General features: G+C 39.5%; 1 protein-coding gene across 1 annotated transcript in view; it reads left to right on the top strand.

Moving 5' to 3' along the window:
- Positions 1–5,999: 5,999 nt before the first annotated feature.
- fbxo41 (F-box protein 41) overlaps positions 6,000–15,417 on the top strand; it is a 57,361-nt gene continuing 47,943 nt past the window's right edge. Inside the window, exon 1 of the mRNA XM_044347027.1 lies at positions 6,000–6,120. The gene's annotated coding sequence lies outside the window, so the exon portion shown is untranslated. The remainder of the gene's footprint in view (positions 6,121–15,417) is intronic.

The following is a 15,417-nucleotide window of genomic DNA, read 5'->3' as shown; positions in this document are numbered from 1 at the left end:
TTAAGTTGAGTAGAAAACACCACAAGACAAAAAGGATAAAAGGCTTTAATGGCATTTTCAATGTTAACCCTCAGTTTATATATTAGACATCACTGCGCAGTGAAAAATTTGGATTATATTTGAATCGGTCCTTTTGGCATCCAGGACACCGTAATAAAAAGGTTTATTGTCTGTTGTTGCAGGTGACAAATTCATTGTACTTGTGTCATTTTTTGTTGAAAACTGTAATTATGGCACATGTTGTTGTGTAAATGGTAATGAGGTTTTTTAGCTGTTCGATTTATGATTGATGATAATAGCTCTGCTCTGTAGAATGAGTTTTCTGTCTTTTTCAACAAAATTGATGTCAGTTTACATAATGAATCTAAAAAAGAGTTTCGGATATGTGTTTTGTAACAAACAGTTGTGTGTTCATTGAATTGAATTGACTGAAAAGGCCCCTGATGGTCCTTAATAAATCTGATTTACTGGACTCTGGTTGAGGGAGATTTTATAGTATTTTAGAAAATTGTGTACTTCCCTTCTTTTACCAGTAAGTGGTGCTTGAGCTCCTAAATGGGATTTCTGGAGCTGCTCTTGCTCTCTCTCTTTCTCAATCTACTGTATATCTCAAACACACACACACACATTTTGAGTTTCCTCTCACTTATTTAATTCTGTGTTTTCAACCCGACCTCTGATTCCTGCAAGTTTAACTTTTTTGCCATTGTTAGATTGATTTAAAAGCTAAATAAATAAACCTGATATGTTGATTCTCCTATCCTATCCTGAGGCTTTTAAATGGGCCCAAAACATCTTAATAACAGGTACTCAGCTTACTTGATCTTTAGCATTTCACAACATCAAACCTTAATTAAATTTACTGTGTAAAAAGTTTTAGTTGTTTCAAGCAGTTTGAGATCTTTGCAATAACAACTTAAGTTATCTTCCAGGCACATTATGCAGCCTGTATTAAGGTTTGGCTCATTGGGAGGCTGGTTGCTTAAATCCCAAATGTAACATTACTTTAGCAAACCACAAGTCTATCCAGTGAAAATACAGTTACGATCATAGCAGCAAGTGAATTAAATTTAAACTGATAAATGCTAAAAGTACATGACAAAGGCAAATACTCATCGCTGTAAAAACACAGTTAAAAACATGCCTGAGCCATGACGCATGGGACCAAAACATCCGTTGTAAGTAAAACACCAGGAGCTGATTTCTAGTTGTGTAGCCTTTTTTTCTATTTTCTTCTGTTTTCTGTCACCACATAGCAGCTTACCGTATGATTAGTTGCAAGAGTTACGACCCTCACCATGACACACATAGCACACACCCTGCATACAAAGATCCCACATGTTCTCAAACTCTCTGATGTCAAGGGCCAACAAACAGATACAGATACACAATAAACTGCTGATACCATATCTGAAAAAGTGTTTGCAGTTCATATGACAGCAACTAATTATTATAGATGGAGAAATGTGTGAAATCTACAATGAAACAATGAACATATTAAGATGACCTCCTATAAAATCTAAACTTATTGAATACAATAACTGTTTTAAATATATGTTGATTCAATCCGTGATAATCATTTGCCACAGTCCAGTACACCACCAGAAGCTACAGCAAAACCAAGGCTGTAGCCAGGATTTTAGAAATACTGAAGTCAAGAGTCCAAAGTCCCCATATCACCCTGTACGATTGTCTAAATTTGGTTTCTAAGCCTCCCCCACAATTCCAGTGATACATTTCAATTCAATTTATGTTTTTGGCCTGAAAGAGTCAAATTTAATAATTGCCTCTAATTGCCTTTAAAACGCCCAAATTCCCAGAAACGATACTGAGGACAAGACCTATGTGAGTCTGAGCAACATCTCTCTTCAATGAATCTAACCATTATTTTTATTGGCAATTAACTTGACAATTATTTTCCTGACTAATCAATTCATCATTTGGTCTATTAAACATCAGAAAATACTAAATATTATCCATCACAGTTTCCCGGAGCCTAAGGTTACGTCCTCAAACTGTTCATTATGTTTGACCAACAGTCAAAAAACAAAAAATATTCATTTTAGAATGATATAAAATAATGGTCAGATTAACCTGTTTGGTTACTGTTTGGCCATGATATCTGTTGGGACCTGTTGCATCCATGTTATCCCATCGAGTACAATGTACAAAGCTCACTGTAAACGGCAGCTTCACAACGTTTTTCTTCATTTTCTGTACGTCCCAAACAAATTTTCATGTAATAAAATGACCAAAAAGCATCTGACACATAGTGTACTTGCCTGGAATGTTGCCCACTTTGTCTGGTTGGTAATACAGGAAATCTTCACATTGGAGAAGCTGCTGGAACTGGAGAATATTTGACATTTATGCTTGAAATTTGACTTTGAAGATGAATGGATTATCCTAATATTTACAGAATCGTTTTCTGTCAATCAGCTAATAACCGACTAATTGTTTCAACTTCACCAACAACAAAAACAGAACATTACGAGATTCACTACGACACAGTACTGCTCATTATGGGACTATTGTATTGATCTACATTATATTTATACAGCTGCTCAAATCAGAATGAGACCATGTAACTTTTGAAAGGCAAAATAATGAATAAATCTATAAGCAATAAAATGCACCCTCGTTCAATTCAGTGCATATGCTGCTACAGCCTTACATGGTCTGGTATGATCAGTAGCCTTCAATGACTAATGTCAGTAAACTTTATTACTGTGTAGCTGACAGTTTGTTGATTTGAAGACTCTTCTGTATTTGTGGTACTGTTATAGTAGTCACTTGTGGCTACAGTGGCTGTTGTTCAGCAAAAATGAAGTAGTTTGAAAGTGTCCTGTTCTCTAAACAAACTTAAAGTTATTCAAAACCAGTGGTGTAAGAAATATTCAGGTTCTTTACCTAAGTAAAAGTAACAATACTACAGTGTAAAAATGCTCTGTCACAAGTGCAAGTCTTGCATTTAAAATATTATTTAACTAAAAGTACGTAAGCATCATCAGAAAAAAATGCTTAGAGTATCAAAAGCAAAAGTATTTATTATGCAGAGTGAGTATTCAGAAGTATTTGTAGCACTGATTTGTTGCAGCACATACATTTAAGTATAAGCTACATTTTAATGTTGTAGCTGGTCTAGGTAGAGAAAATTCTAACTATTATACTGTTTGATAACATAATTAATAGTAATGCAACATATATTATAAAGTGATAATATATATATGTATATATTTGTATGAAACAAGTGTTTTCACTCATGTTGCCTAGTTATACCTCCTCTCAGGACAGTGTGGGCGTGTACAAACAATGCTTTTGTTGGCATCTTCCTCACCCTTCTGTGTTGTTAGACCTGATTTCATTCTTTTTAGGGCACACAGTTTGATGACATCATGTTATTCCCATCATAACTCCACCCAACTTACACACAAGTAAATATATGTAGTGGAGTAAAAAGATTCCCTCTGAAATGCAGTGAACAAGACATGGAAATACTTAAATACAGTACAAATACCTCAAAACTTTACTTAAGTACAGTACTTGAGTGATTAAAACAACACTAATACTAAAATTTAACTGAATGTACCTCTTTGAATGAAGACAGACTGTGAAACATACTGGTTTGGTGACTGACAGGATCCCAAATAGTAAAAGCTGTGACGCCAGGACGATGTTTCACAATCCCTCCTTTACTTGATGTCGATTGATTCACGGAGTCAGGCAGCAGCTGGCTGGACCAAACTGGCTTAACAGCTTGCAATGCTGAGCTGGATGAATGGGATATTCTTTCTGTCTGTCTGTCTCTCTGTCTCTCCTGTGTGTGCTAAGTAGTCTGGGAGAGAAGAAGAACACACATCAGTGTTGGAGAGGTGCAGACCACGATGAAAGTACACGCATGAAGGAAGGTAGTCGCACACTCGTAGCCACAATGCAAGAATACTTTATTAAGTTACCAACGTTTTGACATGACAGTCCTCCTCAGGGTATTGAGGGATGTGACAACTCAAAAGATATTATAGGAACACAGGTTTGCTCTATCATGGGGAGGAGTGTCCTCAATCACATTTACAAACTGTAGAAGGAGCAAGTTTGAAAATCACATTAGAAAATCACAATACATTTGATAAATAGATTAGGTTATACAATGTATCAAAAACATCTCCATATAAACATCAAAAAACAGCTAAGAGTGGTAAGTAATCTTCACACCCACAGCCTCGCAGGTACAGTATCCTCCTCTTCATCTGAGGATGGGAGGGATGATGATTTTTTTTTTTTTTTTTTGTGATTCATGTTTTTGCATTTGTTCAAGCATTCAAATTCAAAGTTGGCATGAACGTCACAACAACAATATTGCCAAAGCATCAAGAATCAATGAAGCAAAATAACATTAACACAACATTAAGACTGATGTATATTAATTATATATATATATACAGTATATCCTATGCATGTATTTGTGTGTGTGTGTGTCAAGGTCATTCACTGTCCCTCAGGTTGTGGCATGTTGATACATACTGGGCAGTAAGATAAGCCCTGTCTCCTTCTACTAGGAGTATATCAAACTTTGAGAGGTCATTAATCTCTTTGAAATCTGAAATTACAGAGTCGAACTTGTTAAAGTAAATGTTCCTTGTTTCATTGAATGTTTTACATTGTGGGAGGAAGTGCATCTCTGTCTCAGCTTCATCTGTCGAACAGTGACCACATATTCTGTTTTCTTTTGGTTGCCATGATTTTTTTATGTCGTCCTTTTTCGATTGCCAATTTGTGGTCACTGAGCCTGTACTTGGTTAGGATCTGTCTCTGCTTTCTATCTCTGACAGTAGAGAGATATTCTGCCAATTCATAATCTCTTTTTTAGGGCCAGATAACATTCTAATCTACTTTGGCTTTTTAGTTTCTTCTTTACAATGTTCCAGATAGGTTTCATTACATTGTGTTATAATTTGGTTTAGTCTGATGGGTTTCTGGAAAGCAGTGTTGGTGTTAGACTGGTCAGAGTGTGTCTGAGAGGGGGCAGTTAGTCTCAGCACCAGCTGACATAGGGGACTCTTTTCTGGGCTCAGCTCTTGGGGTTTGGAGGGTTTTGGAGTGGAGGGTGTTTAGGAGGCTGGATTTCAGTTGATTAAAATATTTGAGTCTCTCTCTTTTGAATGTTATTTATCACTGAGTATCTGTCTATTTCTGCTCTACATTTGTTGGTGTTTTTCAGTGTACATGTAAATTGTTTCTGCAAAATTCTGCATGTAAAGATTCTGTTGGATGTTTGTCCCAGCAGGTATAACCAGGATGACTGACTGGACCCCAGACGTCACTAACATACAGCGTAACGGGCTGGATGACACTATCAAATATTTTAGATTAGATTCAGATTTTAATTGGAATTTGGAAATTATAAAATTCTCTCGCTCTCCTCTGCCTGTCTCTCCCTCTTCTCTCACCTCTCTCTCTCTCCTCTCTCTCCCTCCTCTTTCTCCTCTCTCTCTCTCCCCCTCCCTCCTCTCTCTCTCCTCCTCCTCTCTTTCTCCTCTCTCCTCTCACTCTCTCCTCCCTCCTCTCTCTCTCACTCTCTCTCCCTCTCCTCTCTCTCTCCTTCTCAGCCCTCCTCTCTCTCCCTCCTCTCTCACCTCTCTCTCTCTTCTCTCTCCTCCGCCCTCCTCTCTGTCTCTCTCCCTCCTCTCTCCTCTCTATCTCTCCTCTTTCTCCCCTCCCTCTATCCCCCCTCCTCTTTCTCCTCTCTCTCCCCCTCCCTCTTCTCTCCCCTCTCTCTCTCCTCTCACTCTCTCCTCCCTCCTCTCTCTCTCCTCCTCCTCTCTTTCTCCTCTCTCTCTCCTCCCTCCTCTCTCTCTCACTCTCTCTCCCTCCTCTCTCACCCCTCTCTTTCTCCTCTCTCTCTCTCACGCTCTCTCTCTCTCCCCCTCCTCTCTCTCTCTCTCTCTCTCTCTCTCTCTCTCTCTCTCTCTCCTCCTCCTCCCTCCTCTCCGTCTCTCCTCCCTGGTCGTCCTCTGCAGGCCTGCTGCTCTCTGCTGCAGAGAGGGGCTGCGTGACGTCAGTGAAGGCTGGAGCGGTTCCTTGGTTGGAGCGGAGGAAAAAAAATGGGGAGAAGATTGCGAGGTGAGTGAGACGCGCATTTCTTTCCTTTTTTAACCCCGTCTTTCGATCACGTTCGTGTCGGCGTGTGTGTGCGTGTGCTGTGTATGTTTTCAATTGTCGCTTCATTGACGCCGCTGCTCCTGTGCAACGAATTTATGCAACGTCGGGGAGTCCAGCGATGAGCCAGTGCTGCCGTGAAAACAGCAGAAAATCGGGCATATGCCAGGCTGTCGCCCTTTCCTCAGAGAGGGCACAGCTGCTGCCATCAGCATCGGCGTTAATTAACCTGTCTCCAGGCCTGTTTGTACATTTAAGTCGTTACGGTAGCGTTCACAGCTCCAAGATGACATTTGGTGATGCCGCTCGTCCACACCCACATGATACGCTGCTTGTGATTGATCCATGTGCAGTGCAGATATGAGGATCAATATTTTTTTTAGTGCTGAATGTGTCAATGTTTACTGTCACTGTGTTAAGCAGTTGTTAATCGAAAGCCTGAATCAGCTTTGGGACTTTGAGACCGGCCTATTTGGCCTGGATGTGTGGGGGACTGAACCTGCTTATTGCTGCATGTAGAAAAATTCAAATGTCCTCCAGTGCAACTTAAACATGTCTATATGATGCATACGCAGCTTTTAAACTGTGATTTCATACACATTTTTTTTTTTATCATAACATACATGAATTCATAACTGGAGTCTTCAGGTTTTGCACACATTTGTATTCAAGAGGAAATCATGACTCTGTAATATCTCAGATAATAATATTCCCATGGGACCCCTCAAACTCTCCTGGTGTGCCACCAGCTCTTGAAGCAGCACACTGCTGAAGTGAAAAGGCTGCTGGAGTTTGGGAAACTGTCATGTGACTACAGTGCATGGAGAAAACTGACTCAGGGAGGCAGTGGGCCTTAGTTTATATGCTGCTGTGTTGGTAGAAATCAGATGTGACAAAAGTTGGAGCAGTCATGCTGAAAAGAGGAGGAAAAAATAAAAGACTAAAAGCAAAAAAAACAAACTAGATTTAGTTAGAGATTAGATTTAAGTGCCTTAGATAGCTAAGATATTAAGTCATCAACTGCTTGTTTTGTAAAGGAAGAATTGCATTCTGCATCTGCACTGCAGCAGTATACATCATGCATGCACATGCTACGTGCATGTGTGCAGTCCCCATGACAAGCAGCTTCATTCACTGGCTTTGTGATAGCGTACCTGCAGATTCCAACCGTCACGTAAATGTCACTGCAGACAGATAGTTTCTCGATGATCACATGATGTGAGGAAGGAACTCAAGACTGCTGCAGAATATTTTACTGTATAATGTGCTGCCTTTAGCATTGAATCTTCTTACCCGGGTGTGTGTGTGTGTGTATGGTTATGTTATTGTGTGCATGCGTGTTTGTGCCTGTTTTCATTCAGGAAGCATGTGTGCTCTTAAAACTGCGATAGTGAATCCCATATTCATTATTCACAGTCCCACAGCAGATAGAAATCCTCTGCCGTTAGAAAAAAAGATATGAATGTGTGTTTACTCGTGCCATTTTGGAGCAGCGAGGGGAGATGGTTTTGTTTACAATTCGATTGATCTTGGACAATGTCTTTTTTGCCACGTTGTACACATTTTCTCCTAGCTTTATGTATGTACTCAGGGATCTATATCTATCTATCTATCTATCTATCTATCTATCTATCTATCTATCTATCTATTTGAATGTGGGGTTCATGGATCTGACAGGGATTCAGATGAAGAGTTGAATCTCTCTGTCAGGGTGCCGGGAGTCAGAGTGCGCATACTAGTGAGCTACATTCACACTGAATTTCACACATCCTGCAGGTATTGTTTATTATTAAGTGCGGCTCCTGACACTTGTGCGACATATTTAAAGGATGCAGGCTGATATTCTATATTTTTGTTATTGTCTACAAATCCCATGAAATGTGACTTCTCTAACCTTTCTGTGGCTCTCAGCTTCAACAGAAGATGTAAATCATGTCTTTCTTTTTTTTGTTTTTTAAATTGCGTAAAACAGCCGGTCACTGTAGTTGTATCGACTCCAAAAAAAACTATCATGCTCATGACACAACAGTGGAGGTCTATGGCACAGAGGAATAAACTGTATTGAGCTTTGGCTACACAGGCAATTCTTGTTAGTGGGATCAATTCATCATGGGTTTGGTGCCTTTCATGGGGTTTGTTGACTATAAGACTCATAGAATATAAGACATATTTTTCAAAGTACAGCACTCTCTCCCCTCACAATTCTGGTTTGCACAGTTTTGTGCCTAATGTGGTACTTCTTATTTAACTAATCTCTTATGATCAGACTGTTTTCCCCTTTAGCTAATCATTAATTTAGTCTCAGTATTCACTTCTATTACAACAAGACTGTGTTTGTGCCCATGCACAGCTGGCTCTGGCATCTCCCCGCCGTTCTGTTATTGTTGCGCCTGCCTGTAAAATGGTGTTCATCCAACCATCACATAGAGATCAAAGATCAGGCTCATGATTCTGGCCTTAGGGCATTCAAACTCTTTTGACAGCCCATGTCTGCCTAAAACCGTATGTAGAAAAACACTGATGTGTAAATAATGTGTAACTAACTAATGTGTATTACTCATGCAATATTTACTCACTCTTCTTTATTGTTAAAGGCTTTTTGAGCCATTGGACAACAACATGTGTTTTATGATTGTCTAGGGGTGTAACAGCTCATGTATTTGTCTCAAACCGTTCGGTACAGGATGTTCAGTTCTGTACATGACTGTCCTTGGTTCGGTATGCTCCGTGACCCAAATGTTAACTGTCAAAATAGTTTAATAGTCCACTTACTAAACAATAATTCTAGCACTAGAGTTCCACCCAGAACATTTTGGCAGTGCACCACTTAGCTGTAGCATGCAAGTAGCATGCTCATGGATGTATGCTCGCTGGCTTAGCCAAGTTACCCTGGTTACCCATGCTCATTAAGTGTTGCTGCTATCATTATTATTAAGATATGTGCTATTGTCCCCGTATTTAAATGATATCGCATCTCCTCATCCCCCTCCCCTCCCTGTGACGGTCGCCTTTGAGTGAAGCCATTCGGAACAACTATAAACACATTTAATTTCTGACATGGTCAGACAGCATGTCATAAGAACCAGTTCTGAATGACCACAAATCACTATAAAACCATTGTGTCCTGACTCCTTGCAGGAAACAGAAAGGTTGTTTTCCTTTTCCACTGCAGCACAACTGAACAGTTTCAGTAATAGTTACGGCCAATGAGCCATTGTTGAATGTTTATATTTTTAAAAATAAAGGAGCAAAATATCATTTTCTTCCTCTCTGTTTTTTTTCTGCTGTACCAAACCGTGCCCCCAAAACTGAGGAACATACCGGACCGTGAATTTTGTGTACCGTTACACCTCTATGATTGGCATGTTATCTAATTTTATTAACTGCTCTCTTATTGGAAGTCTCTCATCCTTGTTAGACAGAGCTCCATATGTCAGCTCTGTTGATATAGGAAATGTTTAATGTGCACTGATTTCCTCATTTCTCTACCAGCAATGTGCCACTGCAGGCTCAGGATTAATGAGTATAAGAGGACCTCAGAGACGGTCAAAATGCAACCACAAATCACAGAGGCCATTTTCTGCATCATTTCCCACAGACTACCTTTATAGAAGCTACGTCCCTGATCTTGTTTAGACTAACACAGGGGGCTTAATGTACGTTCATAAGAAGCTTTCTTGTATTCTTTTAAGAGGATATGAAAGACTGAGAACCTACAATGTCTTATCCAGCTCAGGTTGGATAAAATAGTGTAAGACTCAATAGAAGTGACACATATATCATATGTCTTCATACAACTTCATTAATATAGTTTCCATTACTTATACGTAGAAATAAACAAGCTGGACTGGGCTGTATGCCTTGTATACTCTCAACAGTTAATTCATCCTGTAATTGTACTGCCAAAATCCATAGTGATCGCAGCAGGGACCAGTGCTATTAGTGTGTTTAACAACAGTTTCCTGGCATGCATTGTTGATAAATGTATACTGGAAGATAGTTGTTTCTGTGAACGGCCATCTGGATCAATAGTAGACAGTGGTGAGCAGGGGAATGAGTCTGTCTGTCAGCTCACATTTGTGAAAGTCATTCAGTCTCATTCACTATCCGAGCCTCGTTCTGCGCTGTGCAGCTTTAGCTTTTTTGTTGTGCTCATTCTCATTGTGGTGACTGAATGCTAATACTGCATCAATGGGTGCTGGTTGAGGCTATGGCATTAAATATGAAAAAGCATTTACATAGTGTCTATGTTTGTCTTTGTAATAATGAAGTAATGGCTATACAATAGTCAACAACAACTGTGTTTTAAATAGTCACAGGGAACTTTACTGTACTCATGTTTTGTTTTTTTCTTTAAGGAAATTATATTTTAAAAAATTGGGTTCATTTTATAATTGAGGAGGCAATTACGTACTATTAAAACATAATTTTTACTCTGGATAGAGTGAGTAGGGATTCTTGTGTTTTACAGTGAACCTGTTACTTTAAGAAAGTGTTCATCACGGGTTGTTTGTAGCCTTGATGTTGCTAAGCTAGCACATTCCTACAGTCTACAGTGTGTCTGGTTAAGTTTGTTAGGCCCGCTAGTGTCAGCTCATGTTCTGTATTTTACTGGAGGAAATAAATTCCTAAAGAGTTGAAACAAGGGGAGATTGTATCACAACGTTTAATATTAAGCAAAGTTACAGCAGAAAGAATCATAATGTCAAGCTGCCAAGAAATTTAGTGTTACATAATTTTATGTTAGAGGAGTGTATGAGTAAGGAAGGAATGCCACACAGGTGAGATTTATGGTTTATTAGAAGTACTTTCAAACAATATATTTAAACATTATAAGAGAAAAAGGATTTAAGTATAAGGACAAGTATAGAGCAAATGTCTCCTCAACTATAAGTAGGAACAGGACAAAGCTGCTACTATAAACACTGTCATAAAGCAGCTTGTCACTGAATGGGAGAAGCCTCTTAACATAATCAAATGCACAATTTACTCCTTTGAGTATCATTTGCTACAGACTACAGCACCCAGATGTTTTAGCAACTACTTAGACTTGAAACTATACATTTGTGACCCATTTTTAAAGGGGACATGTGCTTTTTGTGATTTTCTATTATTTATATGATGTCAGATATCTATGGTAAATGGTAAATGGACTGCACTTTTATAGTGCCTTTCTAGTCTTCCGACCACTCAAAGCACTTTTACATTACAAGCCACATTCACACACACTGATGGCGGCAAACTACCATGCAGGGTGCTGGCGCAGCCATCGGGAGCAATTTGGGGTTCGGTATCTTGCCCAAGGACACTTCAACATGTGGACTGGAGGAGCTGAGAATCGAACCGCCAATCTCTTGATTAGTGGACGACCTGTTCTACCTCCTGAGCCACAGCCGCCCCATCTATGCTAAACATAGTCAAAGTTCCAAAACTTGAGGTTAATGTATGTAGAAATGCTCCCTGCAAGTCAAAAGCTTAGACTTCAACCTGCTCTGAGCACTTTCTTGGATCAGATTTCGGCTCAGACATGTACGGATTTATCTGAGAAGTTGACATTTTGAGTAAAGAACAAGCAAACATTGTGAAATCCTCCTACTATAGTTTGTTGCATAGTTTGTTGACGTAGCTTCAGCAACCAGTGGAAGTCTGCTGAGGGGTAGCTTCCAAGAGCTGGCCAATCAGAACAGAGTGGCCTCAGCGGGAGGGGGGCCTTAAAGAGACAGGAGATAAAACAGCCTGTTTCTGACAGAGGCTGAACTGAGGGGCAGCGTAAAGGGTCAGTATGAGTTAAATAAGGAGTTTGTATAATCATACAAAGCTATTCCAGTAGAGCCCCAGATTAAAAATATAGACCTGGAAATATGCACAATACATCCCCTTTAAAGATTTTCTCTTAGGGAGGTCGGAAAGAGAATCAGATTAAAGTATTGTTGATTTTAGTCTTTTCATGGGATTTGACAACAAGATAAATATAGAAGAGCACCAACATGATCCTATGATGCAAACATTAATGGAGATGGTAAAATGAAAAAATGTTATAAATGTAACTTTTCCCCTTTCAATATATGTGTCTGTTAAAGCAGTAACACTGAACTAGAATAAAACACTTCTTCAAAAGGGTGACTCTCTGTATAATGACTCAAGTGTGTTGAATCTTTTTCAACCTAAGTGGTTAGTTTTGCCCTTTGCTGTCAGGTGAGCAGCCCCGGGCTGTGAGATTGTCCTGTCATGGGAGTCCCATGGCTTATTCAGGGCTAATACACTTTGACATGCTCATGTAGGAGACTAGAAGGCATTTGGAGCATTCACTAAACCTCTCATTCAGTTTATAAAGGAGTCTATACACAGTAGTGCGGCCTGTCCCGATGACATGTCAAAGCTCTGAAGGCTTTTTATCCGTGTCAACTACCATCAGAAGGCTTTCCGTCTTTAAATATATTTAGCGTTGATGCTATCATATGCCGTGCAGAGCAAACTAGGGCTGAAAATAATTTTATCACAACATTTCACGTCTTTATTTACTTGGATATACCGCTTTATCACAGCATTGACTGTGAAAACATTGTGGGAGGAGCACGTTTTCCACATGAAAAATACCAGCAGTGATAAGAGCTCCATTGCTGAGGCGTAGGCTGATGCTCGTGTCACACCTCTCAAACAGTCTTGGCACCTCCAGTATTATGTACAGTAGCGTGCCGCTAAATGCCAGTTCGAGTTCAGTGCTGCAGCATCTCTGGGTGAAGCTTTGCAGAGGACCAGCATGATGGCTGCGATGCACCTTGACTCACTCTCTTCCTCACACCTCCAAACAAAACAAGTGTGTATCAGACACCACAGGCACACAGGAATAAATCCCACCTGACTGTGTGATAGAGCATCAGAATGATGAACCAAGATTGTGTGAGGCTGAACGGCATTGTCACTTTTATTATTTATGATAGAATTCAGACCGTTTTGGTTCGTTTGGTGTTCATCCTTTAGAGTTGAACTCTTAACGGTCACGTCATTAGTATAGCCTGAGGGCGAGCTGATGTTTTATGCATATGGTGCAGAGTTAAAAAAAATTCTGTTGCAATGACTGCACCACAGGACACTGTATCTTCAGACAGATAAAGTAAAGAGTTTGAATGAAATAATTAGTTATAGCTGGGGTTATTGTGCCTCCGTGCTTCTAGTAATGGCAGCTGGTGTTTTTAAAGTACTTAAAATGTAAGCACAGTCGTTACATTCATGTCATTAGTTGCTTGGTTCTCTTTATGTCTTCAGCAGTGATACTTCTATCGTGAGATCCATCAATGCTGAACTAATATAAAATATTTTCAGAAATAATCTCCCTCTATTCAATAATCAGTGTTCTGTAAAAACTAGGCAAAGTCATCTGTAATTACGGTGATTTGAGAAACAAACAAAGAGAAAGCTTAAAGTTTTTGGACCTACACATTCATTTTCTATCTTGTTAGTGCCAACACCTCCAGAGAACATTGGCATCCAAGTTAGGTTATTTATTTTGTCTCAGAGGACGAAATGAAAACCCACTTAGATCTAATAAATCAACAATGAATCACAAAATGCAGAATGGTTAAATACAGTATCAAAGTATACAGAGAGAAAGTTTGTAGATTTGTGAAATCTCCTCTCTTATATCAAGGGTGTTGTGAGAGAGGAAAACTTTTTGAGAAGAGAAGTATAAGTAGAGAGACTTGAAAAGAGAATGACCTTGTAGGCTGAGTCAAATAGGGATCACCCACTGGGATGGTTGTGCCTGCAGTGGGTGTTGGGGTAAAATATTAAAATGAATAGTAGCATGGACGTGCAGAGCTTGTGGTTAGACACTGATGTTACAGACATTACCCTCTTTCTTCTACTTTTTACTTAATAAAAAAAGCACACAGCAAGTGCAATCTCTGTGTTTATATGCGGAGATGTAATGAAGCATCCTGTGCCTCCTAATCAAAGCTGATTAAATACTGCTGAGTGCACAAAGTGATAGCCAGGGACCACACAGTGTTTAAGACTAAAAGATGCAATAATATGAGCAGGGAGTGAGAATGTATTGAGATATTTGTCTTTGATGATTTCTGATAAAAAAATATCAGATTTAGCCAAATAATTGATACCTGCCTTGACATTATTGTGAGAAGTGTTTCCAGCTGGGACCTAAACACAAAAATCACATGAGGTACATTATTATGAAGTATTTAGACATATAAACATAATTGCAGCTAAAAATGCGATTGAGTGTTTATTCATTCTTGATTAGGGCTGGGTGATATAGTTGTTATCAGATGGACTGCATTTATACTGCATTTTTTGTACAAAAGCACTCCACAGTGTGCCTCTCATTCACCCACATAAACATCAATAATAATAACAGATTTCATTTGTACCGCACTTTTCATTCATAGTGACACTCAAGGTGCTACAGTATTAATAACGTAGAACACATAACAAAAGAAAATAGTAATAAGAGTAAGCATGAAAAACCTTTCTGAGGTTTTTAGGCCTTTTTTTAAAAGAGTCTAGGGTCTGTGCTGCCTTCAGATGGTTAGGATGACTGTTCCACAAGCGTGGTGCAGCAGAGCAGAAGGCTCGATCCCCCATGGTGCGGAACTTAGTATTCAGGGCCCGGAGGAGCAAGCTGCTGGCAGACCTGAGGGTGCGGGTGGAGGTTTGTGGTATGATCAGTTCCTGTAGGTAGGGAGGCGCATGTCTGTTGATGGATTTGTATGCGAGTGGTGGTGGAGCTGCCATGTAAGGCAGTGGTTTGGCACAGGAGCAACTGGAGTTCAGTTGGAACCACAAACTCTGCAGCCAATAGCTGACCTGCTGTACCTCCTGAGCCACATCCGTTTCTAATTATTATTATTATTAATAAATATTTTTACAAAATGGATTTATATCAAAATATGGCAACTTATGTAAAATCACATATAAAATACAGGGTTTCTGTCTGGTCATTGGTTAGTGGTGGTAAAGATGAGAGAGCTCTTCTTTAATTGAACTCTTTGAGTCATGGATACAAACAACACAGAGCTACAGATGTAAGTCTAGCTGTTCAATATCTAACCTTAAACTAACTTCCTCCTGATGCAGACTTTGTTAGTTAAATATGTGTCCAGCTGGTGATCATCAAACTAACTTTAGCCTGTGGTCCGACCACTAGGAGAGCAGGGACTTGTTCTCTCACATCTGTACCTGAATGTGACTGACTGAGCTGTTAGCCTCAACTTTTCACACTTCTTCTCGTCTCTTTTTTCCCCA

This window comes from Thunnus albacares, chromosome 3 (assembly GCF_914725855.1).
Source record: "Thunnus albacares chromosome 3, fThuAlb1.1, whole genome shotgun sequence".
Lineage (NCBI taxonomy): Eukaryota > Metazoa > Chordata > Actinopteri > Scombriformes > Scombridae > Thunnus > Thunnus albacares.
The sequence above is the reverse complement of the archived record's forward strand: the minus strand, read 5'-3'. Positions and strand labels throughout refer to the sequence as shown.